This window comes from Metopolophium dirhodum, chromosome 1, assembly GCF_019925205.1.
Source record: "Metopolophium dirhodum isolate CAU chromosome 1, ASM1992520v1, whole genome shotgun sequence".
Taxonomy (NCBI): domain Eukaryota; kingdom Metazoa; phylum Arthropoda; class Insecta; order Hemiptera; family Aphididae; genus Metopolophium; species Metopolophium dirhodum.
In genome coordinates this window covers 149,889,549-149,913,469 of record NC_083560.1, presented here as the reverse complement: position 1 = coordinate 149,913,469, position 23,921 = coordinate 149,889,549, and positions in this window count along the sequence as shown.

Below are 23,921 nucleotides of genomic sequence, written 5' to 3'. Positions count from 1 at the left end.
TTTAACCTATCAATGAACAATGTCATTATAAACGAAATAATTGAGTTCTAAATTATAGTTTTGCCTTCTACTCATCTACCTATAGCTGACTAATGTATTTACAATTGACTAAAGTTTTATTCATCAACAAATTATGTTTTTTATTATTTTGAAATGATGTAACCCCAACGCTAAAAAATGTTCATATAAGCGTCATTATTGGGTTTTAAACTCTAGTTTTCTGAAAACCTAGTTTATTTATAGTGGACAAGTGTCTTTGCAGCTGACTTAAATTTAATTCATCAACAAATTATGTTTTTTTATTAATTTGAAAAGATTTACCCTATCAATGAACAATGTCATTATAAACGTAATAATTGAGTTCTAAATTCTAGTTATTTCTTCTACTAATCTATCTATAGGTGACTAATGTATTAGCTATTGACTTAAGTCTTATTCATCAAAAAATTATGTTTTTTATTAATTTGAAAAGATGTACCCCAACGCTAAAAAATGTTCATATAAGCGTAATTATTTGGTTTTATACTCTAGTTTTCTGAAAACCCTAGTTTCATTATAGTTGATAAGTGTATTTGCAATTGACTAAAATTGTATTCATCAACAAATTATGTTTTTTATTAATTTGAAAAGATGTACCCCAACGCTAAGGAAATTTTCATATTAGGGTAATTATTGGGTTTAAACTATAGTTTTCTGAAAACCTAGTTTATTTACAGTGGATAAGTGTATTTGCAATTGACTAAAATTTAATTCATCTACAAATTTTGTTTTTTTATTAATTTGAAAAGATTTACCCTATCAATGAACAATGTCATTATAAACGTACTAATTGAGTTCTAAATTATAGTTTTGCCTTCTACTCATCTACCTATAGCTGACTAATGTATTTACAATTGACTAAAGTTTTATTCATCAACAAATTATGTTTTTTATTAATTTGAAAAGATGTACCCTAACGCAAAAAAATTTTCATATAAGCGTAATTATTGGGTTTGAAACTCTAGATTTCTGAAAACCTAGTTTCTTTGTAGTTGATAAGTGTATTTGCAATTGACTAAAAATTTTATTCATCAACAAATTATGTTATTTATTAATTTGAAAAGATGTACCCTATCAATGAACAATGTTAATATAAACGTAATTATTGAGTTCTAAATTCTAGTTATTTCTTCTACTAATCTATCTATAGGTGACTAATGTATTAGCTATTGACTTAAGTCTTATTCATCAAAAAATTATGTTTTTTATTAATTTGAAAAGATGTACCCCAACGCTAAAAAATGTTCATATAAACGTAATTATTGGGTTTTAAACTCTAGTTTTCTGAAAACATAGTTTATTTATAGTGGATAAGTGTATTTGCAATTGACTTAAATTTAATTCATCTACAAATTTTGTTTTTTATTAATTTGAAAAGATTTAACCTATCAATGAACAATGTCATTATAAACGAAATAATTGAGTTCTAAATTATAGTTTTGCCTTCTACTCATCTACCTATAGCTGACTAATGTATTTACAATTGACTAAAGTTTTATTCATCAACAAATTATGTTTTTTATTAATTTGAAATGATGTACCCCAACGCTAAAAAATGTTCATATAAGCGTCATTATTGGGTTTTAAACTCTAGTTTTCTGAAAACCTAGTTTATTTATAGTGGACAAGTGTCTTTGCAACTGACTTAAATTTAATTCATCAACAAATTATGTTTTTTTATTAATTTGAAAAAGATTTACCCTATCAATGAACAATGTCATTATAAACGTAATAATTGAGTTCTAAATTCTAGTTATTTCTTCTACTAATCTATCTATAGGTGACTAATGTATTAGCTATTGACTTAAGTCTTATTCATCAAAAAATTATGTTTTTTATTAATTTGAAAAGATGTACCCCAACGCTAAAAAATGTTCATATAAACGTTATTATTGGTTTTAAAGTCTAGTTTTTCTGAAAACATAGTTTATTTATAGTGGATAAGTGTATTTGCAATTGACTAAAATTTAATTCATCAACAAATTATGTTTTTTATTAATTTGAAAAGATGTACCCTATCAATGAACAATGTTAATATAAAAGGTAATAATTGAGTTCTAAATTCTAGTTTTACCCCAACGCTAAAAAATGTTCATATAAGCGTAATTATTTGGTTTTATACTCTAGTTTTCTGAAAACCTAGTTTCATTATAGTTGATAAGTGTATTTTGCAATTGACTAAAATTGTATTCATCAACAAATTATGTTTTTTATTAATTTGAAAAGATGTACCCCCAATGAAAAGATGTACCCCAACGCTAAGAAATTTTCATATTAGGGTAATTATTGGGTTTAAACTATAGTTTTCTGAAAACCTAGTTTATTTACAGTGGATAAGTGTATTTGCAATTGACTAAAATTTAATTCATCTACAAATTTTGTTTTTTATTAATTTGAAAAGATTTACCCTATCAATGAACAATGTCATTATAAACGTAATAATTGAGTTCTAAATTATAGTTTTGCCTTCTACTCATCTACCTATAGCTGACTAATGTATTTACAATTGACTAAAGTTTTATTCATCAACAAATTATGTTTTTTATTAATTTGAAAAGATTTACCCTATCAATGAACAATGTTAATATAAACGTAATTATTGTGTTCTAAATTCTAGTTATTCCTTCTACTAATCTATTTATAGGTGACCAATGTATTTACAATTGACTAAAGTTTTATTCATCAACAAATTATGTTTTTTATTAATTTGAAAAGATGTACCCCAACGCTAAAAAATGTTCATATAAGCGTAATTATTGTGTTTTAAACTCTAGTTTTCTGAAAACCTAGTTTATTTATAGTGGATAAGTGTATTTGCAATCGACTAAAATTTAATTCATCAACAAATTATGTTTTTTATTAATTTGAAAAGATTTACCCTATCAATGAACAATGTTAATATAAACGTAATTATTGTGTTCTTAATTCTAGTTATTCCTTCTACTAATCTATTTATAGGTGACCAATGTATTTACAATTGACTAAAGTTTTATTCATCAACAAATTATGTTTTTTATTAATTTGAAAAGATGTACCCTAACGCAAAAAAATTTTCATATAAGCGTAATTATTGGGTTTGAAACTCTAGTTTTCTGAAAACCTAGTTTATTTACAGTGGATAAGTGTATTTGCAATTGACTAAAATTTAATTCATCTACAAATTTTGTTTTTTATTAATTTGAAAAGATTTACCCTATCAATGAACAATGTCATTATAAACGTAATAATTGAGTTCTAAATTATAGTTTTGCCTTCTACTCATCTACCTATAGCTGACTAATGTATTTACAATTGACTAAAGTTTTATTCATCAACAAATTATGTTTTTTATTAATTTGAAAAGATGTACCCTAACGCAAAAAAAATTTTCATATAAGCGTAATTATTGGGTTTGAAACTCTAGATTTCTGAAAACCTAGTTTCTTTGTAGTTGATAAGTGTATTTGCAATTGACTAAAATTTTATTCATCAACAAATTATGTTATTTATTAATTTGAAAAGATGTACCCTATCAATGAACAATGTTAATATAAACGTAATTATTGAGTTCTAAATTCTAGTTATTTCTTCTACTAATCTATCTATAGGTGACTAATGTATTAGCTATTGACTTAAGTCTTATTCATCAAAAAAATTATGTTTTTTATTAATTTGAAAAGATGTACCCCAACGCTAAAAAATGTTCATATAAACGTAATTATTGGGTTTTAAACTCTAGTTTTCTGAAAACATAGTTTATTTATAGTGGATAAGTGTATTTGCAATTGACTTAAATTTAATTCATCTACAAATTTTGTTTTTTATTAATTTGAAAAGATTTAACCTATCAATGAACAATGTCATTATAAACGAAATAATTGAGTTCTAAATTATAGTTTTGCCTTCTACTCATCTACCTATAGCTGACTAATGTATTTACAATTGACTAAAGTTTTATTCATCAACAAATTATGTTTTTTATTAATTTGAAATGATGTACCCCAACGCTAAAAAATGTTCATATAAGCGTCATTATTGGGTTTTAAACTCTAGTTTTCTGAAAACCTAGTTTATTTATAGTGGACAAGTGTCTTTGCAACTGACTTAAATTTAATTCATCAACAAATTATGTTTTTTATTAATTTGAAAAGATTTACCCTATCAATGAACAATGTCATTATAAACGTAATAATTGAGTTCTAAATTCTAGTTATTTCTTCTACTAATCTATCTATAGGTGACTAATGTATTAGCTATTGACTTAAGTCTTATTCATCAAAAAATTATGTTTTTTATTAATTTGAAAAGATGTACCCCAACGCTAAAAAATGTTCATATAAACGTTATTATTGGTTTTAAAGTCTAGTTTTCTGAAAACATAGTTTATTTATAGTGGATAAGTGTATTTGCAATTGACTAAAATTTAATTCATCAACAAATTATGTTTTTTATTAATTTGAAAAGATGTACCCTATCAATGAACAATGTTAATATAAAGGTAATAATTGAGTTCTAAATTCTAGTTTTACCCCAACGCTAAAAAATGTTCATATAAGCGTAATTATTTGGTTTTATACTCTAGTTTTCTGAAAACCTAGTTTCATTATAGTTGATAAGTGTATTTGCAATTGACTAAAATTGTATTCATCAACAAATTATGTTTTTTATTAATTTGAAAAGATGTACCCCCAACGCTAAGAAATTTTCATATTAGGGTAATTATTGGGTTTAAACTATAGTTTTCTGAAAACCTAGTTTATTTACAGTGGATAAGTGTATTTGCAATTGACTAAAATTTAATTCATCTACAAATTTTGTTTTTTATTAATTTGAAAGATTTACCCTATCAATGAACAATGTCATTATAAACGTAATAATTGAGTTCTAAATTATAGTTTTGCCTTCTACTCATCTACCTATAGCTGACTAATGTATTTACAATTGACTAAAGTTTTATTCATCAACAAATTATGTTTTTTATTAATTTGAAAAGATTTACCCTATCAATGAACAATGTTAATATAAACGTAATTATTGTGTTCTAAATTCTAGTTATTCCTTCTACTAATCTATTTATAGGTGACCAATGTATTTACAATTGACTAAAGTTTTATTCATCAACAAATTATGTTTTTTATTAATTTGAAAAGATGTACCCCAACGCTAAAAAATGTTCATATAAGCGTAATTATTGTGTTTTAAACTCTAGTTTTCTGAAAACCTAGTTTATTTATAGTGGATAAGTGTATTTGCAATCGACTAAAATTTAATTCATCAACAAATTATGTTTTTTATTAATTTGAAAAGATTTACCCTATCAATGAACAATGTTAATATAAACGTAATTATTGTGTTCTTAATTCTAGTTATTCCTTCTACTAATCTATTTATAGGTGACCAATGTATTTACAATTGACTAAAGTTTTATTCATCAACAAATTATGTTTTTTATTAATTTGAAAAGATGTACCCTAACGCAAAAAAATTTTCATATAAGCGTAATTATTGGGTTTGAAACTCTAGATTTCTGAAAACCTAGTTTCTTTGTAGTTGATAAGTGTATTTTCAATTGACTAAAATTTTATTCATCAACAAATTATTTTTTTTATTAATTTGAAAAGATGTACCCCAACGCTAAGAAATTTTTATATAAGCGTAATTATTGGGTTTTAAACCCTAGTTTTCTGAAAACCTAGTTTATTTATAGTGGATAAGTGTATTTGCAATTGACTAAAATTTTATTCGTCAACAAATTATGTTTTTTATTAATTTGAAAAGATGTACCCTATCAATGAACAATGTTAATATATTATAATAAATTATAAATTATAATAAATAAACAAATAAATTATGAAAATGTCTGATTATTGTTGAAATTTCATTTGCATTTGCAACAACATCAATTATTTCCAAATTAGCATTGCGATATGCTTGAACGTTTAACGAAAAATATCCTTTGCGGTTCCGGAAACGCTCAGCGGATTCTCCACCTGCAATTCAGAAAGAAAGACCACTAATGTAAAATGTAACTATAATTGTAAAAATAAAAATAAATTAATTACATTTATATTGTTAGAAAATTGTGTCTACGGGTGTAATAACTTGTACCTAGTAATAAGAAAAACAGGTTTAAGTATTAATTATTTTTGTAAATACCTGGTGATTGCCACAACTTCACATGGGTACAGTCAATAGCACCGATGACTCTTGGGAACTTGGCTCTTCTGTAAAAATTTAACTGGTTCCGTCTTATTTCCTCTGGTGTTCCAGGAAATTTAATATATTGACTACGCAAGGACGCAATAGTACAACTAACTTTATGCACTATCCGATTTACTGTTGAAGAACTAAAGCCACACAGATCCCCTGCAGTGGTTTGAAAGCATCCAGTGGCATAAAATCGTAGAGTGCATAATAATTGGTTAATCGGGCATATACAGTTATTTCTCTAAAATTTTATTCATCAACAAATTATGTTTTTATTAATTTGAAAAGATGTACCCTATAAATGAACAATGTTAATATAAAGGTAATAATTGAGTTCTAAATTCTAGTTTTACCCCAACGCTAAGAAATTTTCAAAAAAGCGTAATTATTGGGTTTTAAACTCTAGTTTTCTGAAAACCTAGTTTATTTATAGTGGATAAGTGTATTCGCAATTGACTAAAATTGTATTCATCAACAAATTATGTTTTTTATTAATTTGAAAAGATGTACCCCAACGCTAAGAAATTTTCACATAAGCGTAATTATTGGGTTTTAAACTCTAGTTTTCTGAAAACCTAGTTTATTTATAGTGGATAAGTGTATTTGCAATTGACTAAAATTTTATTCATCAACAAATTATGTTTTTTATTAATTTGAAAAGATGTACCCCAACGCTAAGAAATTTTCATATAAGGGTAATTATTGGGTTTAAACTATAGTTTTCTGAAAACCTAGTTTATTTACAGTGGATAAGTGTATTTGCAATTGACTAAAATTTAATTCATCTACAAATTTTGTTTTTTATTAATTTGAAAAGATTTACCCTATCAATGAACAATGTCATTATAAACGTAATAATTGAGTTCTAAATTATAGTTTTGCCTTCTACTCATCTACCTATAGCTGATTAATGTATTTACAATTGACTAAAGTTTTATTCATCAACAAATTATGTTTTTTTATTAATTTGAAAAGATGTACCCTAACGCAAAAAAATTTTCATATAAGCGTAATTATTGGGTTTGAAACTCTAGATTTCTGAAAACCTAGTTTCTTTGTAGTTGATAAGTGTATTTTCAATTGACTAAAATTTTATTCATCAACAAATTATGTTTTTTATTAATTTGAAAAGGTGTACCCTATCAATGAACAATGTTAATATAAACGTAATTATTGAGTTCTAAATTCTAGTTATTCCTTCTACTAATCTATCTATAGGTGACTAATGTATTAGCAATTGACTAAAGTCTTATTCATCAACAAATTATGTTTTTTATTAATTTGAAAAGATGTACCCTAACGCAAAAAAATTTTCATATAAGCGTAATTATTGGGTTTGAAACTCTAGATTTCTGAGAACCTAGTTTCTTTGTAGTTGATAAGTGTATTTGCAATTGACTAAAATTTTATTCATCAACAAATTATGTTTCTATTAATTTGAAAAGATGTACCCTACCAATGAACAATGTTAATATAAAGGTAATAATTGAGTTCTAAATTCTAGTTTTTTCTTCTACTAATCCATCTATAGGTGACTAATGTATTAGCAATTGACTTAAGTCTTATTCAGCAACAAATTATGTTATTTATTAATTTGAAAAGATGTACCCTATCAATGAACAATGTTAATATAAACGTAATTATTGAGTTCTAAATTCTAGTTATTTCTTCTACTAATCTATCTATAGGTGACTAATGTATTAGCTATTGACTTAAGTCTTATTCATCAAAAAATTATGTTTTTTATTAATTTGAAAAGATGTACCCCAACGCTAAAAAATGTTCATATAAACGTAATTATTGGGTTTTAAACTCTAGTTTTCTGAAAACATAGTTTATTTATAGTGGATAAGTGTATTTGCAATTGACTTAAATTTAATTCATCTACAAATTTTGTTTTTTATTAATTTGAAAAGATTTAACCTATCAATGAACAATGTCATTATAAACGAAATAATTGAGTTCTAAATTATAGTTTTGCCTTCTACTCATCTACCTATAGCTGACTAATGTATTTACAATTGACTAAAGTTTTATTCATCAACAAATTATGTTTTTTATTAATTTGAAATGACGTACCCCAACGCTAAAAAATGTTCATATAAGCGTCATTATTGGGTTTTAAACTCTAGTTTTCTGAAAACCTAGTTTATTTATAGTGGACAAGTGTATTTGCAACTGACTAAAATTTAATTCATCAACAAATTATGTTTTTTATTAATTTGAAAAGATGTACCCTATCAATGAACAATGTTAATATAAAGGTAATAATTGAGTTCTAAATTCTAGTTTTACCCCAACGCTAAAAAATGTTCATATAAGCGTAATTATTTGGTTTTATACTCTAGTTTTCTGAAAACCTAGTTTCATTATAGTTGATAAGTGTATTTGCAATTGACTAAAATTGTATTCATCAACAAATTATGTTTTTTATTAATTTGAAAAGATGTACCCCAACGCTAAGAAATTTTCATATAAGGGTAATTATTGGGTTTAAACTATAGTTTTCTGAAAACCTAGTTTATTTACAGTGGATAAGTGTATTTGCAATTGACTAAAATTTAATTCATCTACAAATTTTGTTTTTTATGAATTTGAAAAGATTTACCCTATCAATGAACAATGTCATTATAAACGTAATAATTGAGTTCTAAATTATAGTTTTGCCTTCTACTCATCTACCTATAGCTGACTAATGTATTTACAATTGACTAAAATTTTATTCATCAACAAATTATGTTTTTTATTAATTTGAAAAGATTTACCCTATCAATGAACAATGTTAATATAAACGTAATTATTGTGTTCTAAATTCTAGTTATTCCTTCTACTAATCTATTTATAGGTGACCAATGTATTTACAATTGACTAAAGTTTTATTCATCAACAAATTATGTTTTTTATTAATTTAAAAAGATGTACCCTAACGCAAAAAAATTTTCATATAAGCGTAATTATTGGGTTTGAAACTCTAGATTTCTGAAAACCTAGTTTCTTTGTAGTTGATAAGTGTATTTGCAATTGACTAAAATTTTATTCATCAACAAATTATGTTTCTATTAATTTGAAAAGATGTACCCTATCAATGAACAATGTTAATATAAACGTAATTATTGAGTTCTAAATTCTAGTTATTTCTTCTACTAATCTATCTATAGGTGACTAATGTATTAGCTATTGACTTAAGTCTTATTCATCAAAAAATTATGTTTTTTATTAATTTGAAAAGATGTACCCCAACGCTAAAAAATGTTCATATAAACGTAATTATTGGGTTTTAAACTCTAGTTTTCTGAAAACATAGTTTATTTATAGTGGATAAGTTTATTTGCAATTGACTAAAATTTAATTCATCAACAAATTATGTTTTTTATTAATTTGAAAAGATGTACCCTATCAATGAACAATGTTAATATAAAGGTAATAATTGAGTTCTAAATTCTAGTTTTACCCCAACGCTAAAAAATGTTCATATAAGCGTAATTATTTGGTTTTATACTCTAGTTTTCTGAAAACCTAGTTTCATTATAGTTGATAAGTGTATTTGCAATTGACTAAAATTGTATTCATCAACAAATTATGTTTTTTATTAATTTGAAAAGATGTACCCTATCAATGAACAATGTTAATATAAACGTAATTATTGAGTTCTAAATTCTAGTTATTTCTTCTACTAATCTATCTATAGGTGACTAATGTATTAGCTATTGACTTAAGTCTTATTCATCAAAAAATTATGTTTTTTATTAATTTGAAAAGATGTACCCCAACGCTACAAAATGTTCATATAAACGTAATTATTGGGTTTTAAACTCTAGTTTTCTGAAAACATAGTTTATTTATAGTGGACAAGTGTATTTGCAATTGACTAAAATTTAATTCATCAACAAATTATGTTTTTTATTAATTTGAAAAGATTTACCCTATCAATGAACAATGTCATTATAAACGTAAAAATTGAGTTCTAAATTATAGTTTTGCCTTCTACTCATCTACCTATAGCTGACTAATGTATTTACAATTGACTAAAGTTTTATTCATCAACAAATTATGTTTTTTATTAATTTGAAAAGATGTACCCCAACGCTAAAAAATGTTCATATAAGCGTAATTATTGTGTTTTAAACTCTAGTTTTCTGAAAACCTAGTTTATTTATAGTGGATAAGTGTATTTGCAATTGACTAAAATTTAATTCATCAACAAATTATGTTTTTTATTAATTTGAAAAGATTTACCCTATCAATGAACAATGTTAATATAAACGTAATTATTGTGTTCTAAATTCTAGTTATTCCTTCTACTAATCTATTTATAGGTGACCAATGTATTTACAATTGACTAAAGTTTTATTCATCAACAAATTATGTTTTTTATTAATTTGAAAAGATGTACCCTAACGCAAAAAAATTTTCATATAAGCGTAATTATTGGGTTTGAAACTCTAGATTTCTGAAAACCTAGTTTCTTTGTAGTTGATAAGTGTATTTTCAATTGACTAAAATTTTATTCATCAACAAATTATGTTTTTTATTAATTTGAAAAGATGTACCCCAACGCTAAGAAATTTTCATATAAGCGTAATTATTGGGTTTTAAACTCTAGTTTCCTGAAAACCTAGTTTATTTATAGTGGATAAGTGTATTTGCAATTTACTAAAATTTTATTCATCAACAAATTATGTTTCTATTAATTTGAAAAGATGTACCCTACCAATGAACAATGTTAATATAAAGTTAATAATTGAGTTCTAAATTCTAGTTTTTTCTTCTACTAATCCATCTATAGGTGACTAATGTATTAGCAATTGACTAAAGTCTTATTCATCAACAAATTATGTTTTTTATTAATTTGAAAAGATGTACCCCAACGCTAAGAAATTTTCATATAAGGGTAATTATTGGGTTTAAACTATAGTTTTCTGAAAACCTAGTTTATTTACAGTGGACAAGTGTATTTGCAATTGACTAAAATTTAATTCATCTACAAATTTTGTTTTTTATTAATTTGAAAAGATTTACCCTATCAATGAACAATGTCATTATAAACGTAATAATTGAGTTCTAAATTATAGTTTTGCCTTCTACTTATCTACCTATAGCTGACTAATGTATTTACAATTGACTAAAGTTTTATTCATCAACAAATTATGTTTTTTATTAATTTGAAAAGATGTACCCTAACGCAAAAAAATTTTCATATAAGCGTAATTATTGGGTTTGAAACTCTAGATTTCTGAAAACCTAGTTTCTTTGTAGTTGATAAGTGTATTTTCAATTGACTAAAATTTTATTCATCAACAAATTATGTTTTTTATTAATTTGAAAAGGTGAACCCTATCAATGAACAATGTTAATATAAACGTAATTATTGAGTTCTAAATTCTAGTTATTCCTTCTACTAATCTATCAATAGGTGACTAATGTATTAGCAATTGACTAAAGTCTTATTCATCAACAAATTATGTTTTTTATTAATTTGAAAAGATGTACCCTAACGCAAAAAAATTTTCATATAAGCGTAATTATTGGGTTTGAAACTCTAGATTTCTGAAAACCTAGTTTCTTTGTAGTTGATAAGTGTATTTGCAATTGACTAAAATTTTATTCATCAACAAATTATGTTATTTATTAATTTGAAAAGATGTACCCTATCAATGAACAATGTTAATATAAACGTAATTATTGAGTTCTAAATTCTAGTTATTTCTTCTACTAATCTATCTATAGGTGACTAATGTATTAGCTATTGACTTAAGTCGTATTCATCAAAAAATTATGTTTTTTATTAATTTGAAAAGATGTACCCCAACGCTAAAAAATGTTCATATAAACGTAATTATTGGGTTTTAAACTCTAGTTTTCTGAAAACATAGTTTATTTATAATGGATAAGTGTATTTGCAATTGACTTAAATTTAATTCATCTACAAATTTTGTTTTTTATTAATTTGAAAAGATTTAACCTATCAATGAACAATGTCATTATAAACGAAATAATTGAGTTCTAAATTATAGTTTTGCCTTCTACTCATCTACCTATAGCTGACTAATGTATTTACAATTGACTAAAGTTTTATTCATCAACAAATTATGTTTTTTATTAATTTGAAATGATGTACCCCAACGCTAAAAAATGTTCATATAAGCGTCATTATTGGGTTTTAAACTCTAGTTTTCTGAAAACCTAGTTTATTTATAGTGGACAAGTGTCTTTGCAACTGACTTAAATTTAATTCATCAACAAATTATGTTTTTTATTAATTTGAAAAGATTTACCCTATCAATGAACAATGTCATTATAAACGTAATAATTGAGTTCTAAATTCTAGTTATTTCTTCTACTAATCTATCTATAGGTGACTAATGTATTAGCTATTGACTTAAGTCTTATTCATCAAAAAATTATGTTTTTTATTAATTTGAAAAGATGTACCCCAACGCTAAAAAATGTTCATATAAACGTTATTATTGGTTTTAAAGTCTAGTTTTCTGAAAACATAGTTTATTTATAGTGGATAAGTGTATTTGCAATTGACTAAAATTTAATTCATCAACAAATTATGTTTTTTATTAATTTGAAAAGATGTACCCTATCAATGAACAATGTTAATATAAAGGTAATAATTGAGTTCTAAATTCTAGTTTTACCCCAACGCTAAAAAATGTTCATATAAGCGTAATTATTTGGTTTTATACTCTAGTTTTCTGAAAACCTAGTTTCATTATAGTTGATAAGTGTATTTGCAATTGACTAAAATTGTATTCATCAACAAATTATGTTTTTTATTAATTTGAAAAGATGTACCCCAACGCTAAGAAATTTTCATATTAGGGTAATTATTGGGTTTAAACTATAGTTTTCTGAAAACCTAGTTTATTTACAGTGGATAAGTGTATTTGCAATTGACTAAAATTTAATTCATCTACAAATTTTGTTTTTTATTAATTTGAAAAGATTTACCCTATCAATGAACAATGTCATTATAAACGTAATAATTGAGTTCTAAATTATAGTTTTGCCTTCTACTCATCTACCTATAGCTGACTAATGTATTTACAATTGACTAAAGTTTTATTCATCAACAAATTATGTTTTTTATTAATTTGAAAAGATTTACCCTATCAATGAACAATGTTAATATAAACGTAATTATTGTGTTCTAAATTCTAGTTATTCCTTCTACTAATCTATTTATAGGTGACCAATGTATTTACAATTGACTAAAGTTTTATTCATCAACAAATTATTTTTTTTATTAATTTGAAAAGATGTACCCCAACGCTAAAAAATGTTCATATAAGCGTAATTATTGTGTTTTAAACTCTAGTTTTCTGAAAACCTAGTTTATTTATAGTGGATAAGTGTATTTGCAATCGACTAAAATTTAATTCATCAACAAATTATGTTTTTTATTAATTTGAAAAGATTTACCCTATCAATGAACAATGTTAATATAAACGTAATTATTGTGTTCTAAATTCTAGTTATTCCTTCTACTAATCTATTTATAGGTGACCAATGTATTTACAATTGACTAAAGTTTTATTCATCAACAAATTATGTTTTTTTATTAATTTGAAAAGATGTACCCTAACGCAAAAAAATTTTCATATAAGCGTAATTATTGGGTTTGAAACTCTAGATTTCTGAAAACCTAGTTTCTTTGTAGTTGATAAGTGTATTTTCAATTGACTAAAATTTTATTCATCAACAAATTATTTTTTTTATTAATTTGAAAAGATGTACCCCAACGCTAAGAAATTTTTATATAAGCGTAATTATTGGGTTTTAAACCCTAGTTTTCTGAAAACCTAGTTTATTTATAGTGGATAAGTGTATTTGCAATTGACTAAAATTTTATTCGTCAACAAATGATGTATTTTATTAATTTGAAAAGATGTACCCTATCAATGAACAATGTTAATATATTATAATAAATTATAAATTATAATAAATAAACAAATAAATTATGAAAATGTCTGATTATTGTTGAAATTTCATTTGCATTTGCAACAACATCAATTATTTCCAAATTAGCATTGCGATATGCTTGAACGTTTAACGAAAAATATCCTTTGCGGTTCCGGAAACGCTCAGCGGATTCTCCACCTGCAATTCAGAAAGAAAGACCACTAATGTAAAATGTAACTATAATTGTAAAAATAAAAATAAATTAATTACATTTATATTGTTAGAAAATTGTGTCTACGGGTGTAATAACTTGTACCTAGTAATAAGAAAAACAGGTTTAAGTATTAATTATTTTTGTAAATACCTGGTGATTGCCACAACTTCACATGGGTACAGTCAATAGCACCGATGACTCTTGGGAACTTGGCTCTTCTGTAAAAATTTAACTGGTTCCGTCTTATTTCCTCTGGTGTTCCAGGAAATTTAATATATTGACTACGCAAGGACGCAATAGTACAACTAACTTTATGCACTATCCGATTTACTGTTGAAGAACTAAAGCAACACAGATCCCCTGCAGTGGTTTGAAAGCATCCAGTGGCATAAAATCGTAGAGTGCATAATAATTGGTTAATCGGGCATATACAGTTATTTCTCTAAAATTTTATTCATCAACAAATTATGTTTTTATTAATTTGAAAAGATGTACCCTATAAATGAACAATGTTAATATAAAGGTAATAATTGAGTTCTAAATTCTAGTTTTACCCCAACGCTAAGAAATTTTCAAAAAAGCGTAATTATTGGGTTTTAAACTCTAGTTTTCTGAAAACCTAGTTTATTTATAGTGGATAAGTGTATTCGCAATTGACTAAAATTGTATTCATCAACAAATTATGTTTTTTATTAATTTGAAAAGATGTACCCCAACGCTAAGAAATTTTCACATAAGCGTAATTATTGGGTTTTAAACTCTAGTTTTCTGAAAACCTAGTTTATTTATAGTGGATAAGTGTATTTGCAATTGACTAAAATTTTATTCATCAACAAATTATGTTTTTATTAATTTAAAAAGATGTACCCTACCAATGAACAATGTTAATATAAAGGTAATAATTGAGTTCTAAATTCTAGTTTTTTCTTCTACTAATCCATCTATTGGTGACTAATGTATTTGCAATTGATTTAAGTCTTATTCAACAACAAATTATGTTATTTATTAATTTGAAATGATGTACCCTATCAATGAACAATGTTAATATAAACGTAATTATTGAGTTCTAAAATCTAGTTATTTCTTCTACTAATCTATCTATAGGTGACTAATGTATTAGCTATTGACTAAAGTTCTATTCATCAACAAATTATGTTTTTTATTAATTTGAAAAGATGTACCCCAACGCTAAAAAATGTTCATATAAACGTAATTATTGGGTTTTAAACTCTAGTTTTCTGAAAACGTAGTTTATTTATAGTGGATAAGTGTATTTGCAATTGACTAAAATTTAATTCATCTACAAATTTTGTTTTTTATTAATTTGAAAAGATTTACCCTATCAATGAACAATGTCATTATAAACGTAATAATTGAGTTCTAAATTATAGTTTTGCCTTCTACTCATCTACCTATAGCTGACTAATGTATTTACAATTGACTAAAGTTTTATTCATCAACAAATTATGTTTTTTATTAATTTGAAATGATGTACCCCAACGCTAAAAAATGTTCATATAAGCGTCATTATTGGGTTTTAAACTCTAGTTTTCTGAAAACCTAGTTTATTTATAGTGGACAAGTGTATTTGCAATTGACTAAAATTTAATTCATCAACAAATTATGTTTTTTATTAATTTGAAAAGATTTACCCTATCAATGAACAATGTTAATATAAACGTAATTATTGTGTTCTAAATTCTAGTTATTCCTTCTACTAATCTATTTATAGGTGACCAATGTATTTACAATTGACTAAAGTTTTATTCATCAACAAATTATGTTTATTATTAATTTGAAAAGATGTACCCTAACGCAAAAAAATTTTCATATAAGCGTAATTATTGGGTTTGAAACTCTAGATTTCTGAAAACCTAGTTTCTTTGTAGTTGATAAGTGTATTTTCAATTGACTAAAATTTTATTCATCAACAAATTATGTTTTTTATTAATTTGAAAAGATGTACCCTATCAATGAACAATGTTAATATAAACGTAATTATTGAGTTCTAAATTCTAGTTATTCCTTCTACTAATTTATCTATAGGTGACTAATGTATTAGCAATTGACTAAAGTCTTATTCATCAACAAATTATGTTTTTTATTAATTTGAAAAGATGTACCCCAACGCTAAGAAATTTTCATATAAGCGTAATTATTGGGTTTTAAACTCTAGTTTCCTGAAAACCTAGTTTATTTATAGTGGATAAGTGTATTTGCAATTGACTAAAATTTTATTCATCAACAAATTATGTTTCTATTAATTTGAAAAGATGTACCCTACCAATGAACAATGTTAATATAAAGGTAATAATTGAGTTCTAAATTCTAGTTTTACCCCAACGCTAAAAAATGTTCATATAAGCGTAATTATTTGGTTTTATACTCTAGTTTTCTGAAAACCTAGTTTCATTATAGTTGATAAGTGTATTTGCAATTGACTAAAATTGTATTCATCAACAAATTATGTTTTTTATTAATTTGAAAAGATGTACCCTATCAATGAACAATGTTAATATAAACGTAATTATTGAGTTCTAAATTCTAGTTATTTCTTCTACTAATCTATCTATAGGTGACTAATGTATTAGCTATTGACTTAAGTCTTATTCATCAAAAAATTATGTTTTTTATTAATTTGAAAAGATGTACCCCAACGCTAAAAAATGTTCATATAAACGTAATTATTGGGTTTTAAACTCTAGTTTTCTGAAAACATAGTTTATTTATAGTGGATAAGTGTATTTGCAATTGACTAAAATTTAATTCATCAACAAATTATGTTTTTTATTAATTTGAAAAGATTTACCCTATCAATGAACAATGTCATTATAAACGTAAAAATTGAGTTCTAAATTCTAGTTTTACCCCAACGCTAAAAAATGTTCATATAAGCGTAATTATTTGGTTTTATACTCTAGTTTTCTGAAAACCTAGTTTCATTATAGTTGATAAGTGTATTTGCAATTGACTAAAATTGTATTCATCAACAAATTATGTTTTTTATTAATTTGAAAAGATGTACCCTATCAATGAACAATGTTAATATAAACGTAATTATTGAGTTCTAAATTCTAGTTATTTCTTCTACTAATCTATCTATAGGTGACTAATGTATTAGCTATTGACTTAAGTCTTATTCATCAAAAAATTATGTTTTTTATTAATTTGAAAAGATGTACCCCAACGCTAAAAAATGTTCATATAAACGTAATTATTGGGTTTTAAACTCTAGTTTTCTGAAAACCTAGTTTATTTATAGTGGACAAGTGTATTTGCAATTGACTAAAATTTAATTCATCAACAAATTATGTTTTTTATTAATTTGAAAAGATTTACCCTATCAATGAACAATGTCATTATAAACGTAAAAATTGAGTTCTAAATTATAGTTTTGCCTTCTACTCATCTACCTATAGCTGACTAATGTATTTACAATTGACTAAAGTTTTATTCATCAACAAATTATGTTTTTTATTAATTTGAAAAGATGTACCCCAACGCTAAAAAATGTTCATATAAGCGTAATTATTGTGTTTTAAACTCTAGTTTTCTGAAAACCTAGTTTATTTATAGTGGATAAGTGTATTTGCAATTGACTAAAATTTAATTCATCAACAAATTATGTTTTTTATTAATTTGAAAAGATTTACCCTATCAATGAACAATGTTAATATAAACGTAATTATTGTGTTCTAAATTCTAGTTATTCCTTCTACTAATCTATTTATAGGTGACCAATGTATTTACAATTGACTAAAGTTTTATTCATCAACAAATTATGTTTTTTATTAATTTGAAAAGATGTACCCTAACGCAAAAAAATTTTCATATAAGCGTAATTATTGGGTTTGAAACTCTAGATTTCTGAAAACCTAGTTTCTTTGTAGTTGATAAGTGTATTTTCAATTGACTAAAATTTTATTCATCAACAAATTATGTTTTTTATTAATTTGAAAAGATGTACCCCAACGCTAAGAAATTTTCATATAAGCGTAATTATTGGGTTTTAAACTCTAGTTTCCTGAAAACCTAGTTTATTTATAGTGGATAAGTGTATTTGCAATTGACTAAAATTTTATTCATCAACAAATTATGTTTCTATTAATTTGAAAAGATGTACCCTACCAATGAACAATGTTAATATAAAGTTAATAATTGAGTTCTAAATTCTAGTTTTTTCTTCTACTAATCCATCTATAGGTGACTAATGTATTAGCAATTGACTAAAGTCTTATTCATCAACAAATTATGTTTTTTATTAATTTGAAAAGATGTACCCCAACGCTAAGAAATTTTCATATAAGGGTAATTATTGGGTTTAAACTATAGTTTTCTGAAAACCTAGTTTATTTACAGTGGATAAGTGTATTTGCAATTGACTAAAATTTAATTCATCTACAAATTTTGTTTTTTATTAATTTGAAAAGATTTACCCTATCAATGAACAATGTCATTATAAACGTAATAATTGAGTTCTAAATTATAGTTTTGCCTTCTACTTATCTACCTATAGCTGACTAATGTATTTACAATTGACTAAAGTTTTATTCATCAACAAATTATGTTTTTTATTAATTTGAAAAGATGTACCCTAACGCAAAAAAATTTTCATATAAGCGTAATTATTGGGTTTGAAACTCTAGATTTCTGAAAACCTAGTTTCTTTGTAGTTGATAAGTGTATTTTCAATTGACTAAAATTTTATTCATCAACAAATTATGTTTTTTATTAATTTGAAAAGGTGAACCCTATCAATGAACAATGTTAATATAAACGTAATTATTGAGTTCTAAATTCTAGTTATTCCTTCTACTAATCTATCAATAGGTGACTAATGTATTAGCAATTGACTAAAGTCTTATTCATCAACAAATTATGTTTTTTATTAATTTGAAAAGATGTACCCTAACGCAAAAAAATTTTCATATAAGCGTAATTATTGGGTTTGAAACTCTAGATTTCTGAAAACCTAGTTTCTTTGTAGTTGATAAGTGTATTTGCAATTGACTAAAATTTTATTCATCAACAAATTATGTTATTTATTAATTTGAAAAGATGTACCCTATCAATGAACAATGTTAATATAAACGTAATTATTGAGTTCTAAATTCTAGTTATTTCTTCTACTAATCTATCTATAGGTGACTAATGTATTAGCTATTGACTTAAGTCGTATTCATCAAAAAATTATGTTTTTTATTAATTTGAAAAGATGTACCCCAACGCTAAAAAATGTTCATATAAACGTAATTATTGGGTTTTAAACTCTAGTTTTCTGAAAACATAGTTTATTTATAGTGGATAAGTGTATTTGCAATTGACTTAAATTTAATTCATCTACAAATTTTGTTTTTTATTAATTTGAAAAGATTTAACCTATCAATGAACAATGTCATTATAAACGAAATAATTGAGTTCTAAATTATAGTTTTGCCTTCTACTCATCTACCTATAGCTGACTAATGTATTTACAATTGACTAAAGTTTTATTCATCAACAAATTATGTTTTTTATTAATTTGAAATGATGTACCCCAACGCTAAAAAATGTTCATATAAGCGTAATTATTGTGTTTTAAACTCTAGTTTTCTGAAAACCTAGTTTATTTATAGTGGATAAGTGTATTTGCAATCGACTAAAATTTAATTCATCAACAAATTATGTTTTTTATTAATTTGAAAAGATTTACCCTATCAATGAACAATGTTAATATAAACGTAATTATTGTGTTCTAAATTCTAGTTATTCCTTCTACTAATCTATTTATAGGTGACCAATGTATTTACAATTGACTAAAATTTTATTCATCAACAAATTATTTTTTTTATTAATTTGAAAAGATGTACCCCAACGCTAAGAAATTTTTATATAAGCGTAATTATTGGGTTTTAAACCCTAGTTTTCTGAAAACCTAGTTTATTTATAGTGGATAAGTGTATTTGCAATTGACTAAAATTTTATTCGTCAACAAATTATGTATTTTATTAATTTGAAAAGATGTACCCTATCAATGAACAATGTTAATATATTATAATAAATTATAAATTATAATAAATAAACAAATAAATTATGAAAATGTCTGATTATTGTTGAAATTTCATTTGCATTTGCAACAACATCAATTATTTCCAAATTAGCATTGCGATATGCTTGAACGTTTAACGACAAATATCCTTTGCGGTTCCGGAAACGCTCAGCGGAATCTCCACCTGCAATTCAGAAAGAAAGACCACTAATGTAAAATGTAACTATAATTGTAAAAATAAAAATAAATTAATTACATTTATATTGTTAGAAAATTGTGTCTACGGGTGTAATAACTTGTACCTAGTAAGAAGAAAAACAGGTTTAAGTATTAATTATTTTTGTAAATACCTGGTGATTGCCACAACTTCACATGGGTACAGTCAATAGCACCGATGACTCTTGGGAACTTGGCTCTTCTGTAAAAATTTAACTGGTTCCGTCTTATTTCCTCTGGTGTTCCAGGAAATTTAATATATTGACTACGCAAGGACGCAATAGTACAACTAACTTTATGCACTATCCGATTTACTGTTGAAGAACTAAAGCCACACAGATCCCCTGCAGTGGTTTGAAAGCATCCAGTGGCATAAAATCGTAGAGTGCATAATAATTGGTTAATCGGGCATATACAGTTATTTCTCTAAAATTTTATTCATCAACAAATTATGTTTTTATTAATTTGAAAAGATGTACCCTATAAATGAACAATGTTAATATAAAGGTAATAATTGAGTTCTAAATTCTAGTTTTACCCCAACGCTAAGAAATTTTCAAAAAAGCGTAATTATTGGGTTTTAAACTCTAGTTTTCTGAAAACCTAGTTTATTTATAGTGGATAAGTGTATTCGCAATTGACTAAAATTGTACTCATCAACAAATTATGTTTTTTATTAATTTGAAAAGATGTACCCCAACGCTAAGAAATTTTCACATAAGCGTAATTATTGGGTTTTAAACTCTAGTTTTCTGAAAACCTAGTTTATTTATAGTGGATAAGTGTATTTGCAATTGACTAAAATTTTATTCATCAACAAATTATGTTTTTATTAATTTAAAAAGATGTACCCTACCAATGAACAATGTTAATATAAAGGTAATAATTGAGTTCTAAATTCTAGTTTTTTCTTCTACTAATCCATCTATAGGTGACTAATGTATTTGCAATTGATTTAAGTCTTATTCAACAACAAATTATGTTATTTATTAATTTGAAATGATGTACCCTCTCAATGAACAATGTTAATATAAACGTAATTATTGAGTTCTAAAATCTAGTTATTTCTTCTACTAATCTATCTATAGGTGACTAATGTATTAGCTATTGACTAAAGTTCTATTCATCAACAAATTATGTTTTTTATTAATTTGAAAAGATGTACCCCAACGCTAAAAAATGTTCATATAAACGTAATTATTGGGTTTTAAACTCTAGTTTTCTGAAAACGTAGTTTATTTATAGTGGATAAGTGTATTTGCAATTGACTAAAATTTAATTCATCTACAAATTTTGTTTTTTATTAATTTGAAAAGATTTACCCTATCAATGAACAATGTCATTATAAACGTAATAATTGAGTTCTAAATTATAGTTTTGCCTTCTACTCATCTACCTATAGCTGACTAATGTATTTACAATTGACTAAAGTTTTATTCATCAACAAATTATGTTTTTTATTAATTTGAAATGACGTACCCCAACGCTAAAAAATGTTCATATAAGCGTCATTATTGGGTTTTAAACTCTAGTTTTCTGAAAAACTAGTTTATTTATAGTGGACAAGTGTATTTGCAATTGACTAAAATTTAATTCATCAACAAATTATGTTTTTTATTAATTTGAAAAGATTTACCCTATCAATGAACAATGTTAATATAAACGTAATTATTGTGTTCTAAATTCTAGTTATTCCTTCTACTAATCTATTTATAGGTGACCAATGTATTTACAATTGACTAAAGTTTTATTCATCAACAAATTATGTTTATTATTAATTTGAAAAGATGTACCCTAACGCAAAAAAATTTTCATATAAGCGTAATTATTGGGTTTGAAACTCTAGATTTCTGAAAACCTAGTTTCTTTGTAGTTGATAAGTGTATTTTCAATTGACTAAAATTTTATTCATCAACAAATTATGTTTTTTATTAATTTGAAAAGATGTACCCTATCAATGAACAATGTTAATATAAAGGTAATAATTGAGTTCTAAATTCTAGTTTTACCCCAACGCTAAAAAATGTTCATATAAGCGTAATTATTTGGTTTTATACTCTAGTTTTTTGAAAACCTAGTTTCATTATAGTTGATAAGTGTATTTGCAATTGACTAAAATTGTATTCATCAACAAATTATGTTTTTTATTAATTTGAAAAGATGTACCCTATCAATGAACAATGTTAATATAAACGTAATTATTGAGTTCTAAATTCTAGTTATTTCTTCTACTAATCTATCTATAGGTGACTAATGTATTAGCTATTGACTTAAGTCTTATTCATCAAAAAATTATGTTTTTTATTAATTTGAAAAGATGTACCCCAACGCTAAAAAATGTTCATATAAACGTAATTATTGGGTTTTAAACTCTAGTTTTCTGAAAACATAGTTTATTTATAGTGGATAAGTGTATTTGCAATTGACTAAAATTTAATTCATCAACAAATTATGTTTTTTATTAATTTGAAAAGATTTACCCTATCAATGAACAATGTCATTATAAACGTAAAAATTGAGTTCTAAATTATAGTTTTGCCTTCTACTCATCTACCTATAGCTGACTAATGTATTTACAATTGACTAAAGTTTTATTCATCAACAAATTATGTTTTTTATTAATTTGAAAAGATGTACCCCAACGCTAAAAAATGTTCATATAAGCGTAATTATTGTGTTTTAAACTCTAGTTTTCTGAAAACCTAGTTTATTTATAGTGGATAAGTGTATTTGCAATTGACTAAAATTTAATTCATCAACAAATTATGTTTTTTATTAATTTGAAAAGATTTACCCTATCAATGAACAATGTTAATATAAACGTAATTATTGTGTTCTAAATTCTAGTTATTCCTTCTACTAATCTATTTATAGGTGACCAATGTATTTACAATTGACTAAAGTTTTATTCATCAACAAATTATGTTTTTTATTAATTTGAAAAGATGTACCCTAACGCAAAAAAATTTTCATATAAGCGTAATTATTGGGTTTGAAACTCTAGATTTCTGAAAACCTAGTTTCTTTGTAGTTGATAAGTGTATTTTCAATTGACTAAAATTTTATTCATCAACAAATTATGTTTTTTATTAATTTGAAAAGATGTACCCCAACGCTAAGAAATTTTCATATAAGCGTAATTATTGGGTTTTAAACTCTAGTTTCCTGAAAACCTAGTTTATTTATAGTGGATAAGTGTATTTGCAATTGACTAATATTTTATTCATCAACAAATTATGTTTCTATTAATTTGAAAAGATGTACCCTACCAATGAACAATGTTAATATAAAGTTAATAATTGAGTTCTAAATTCTAGTTTTTTCTTC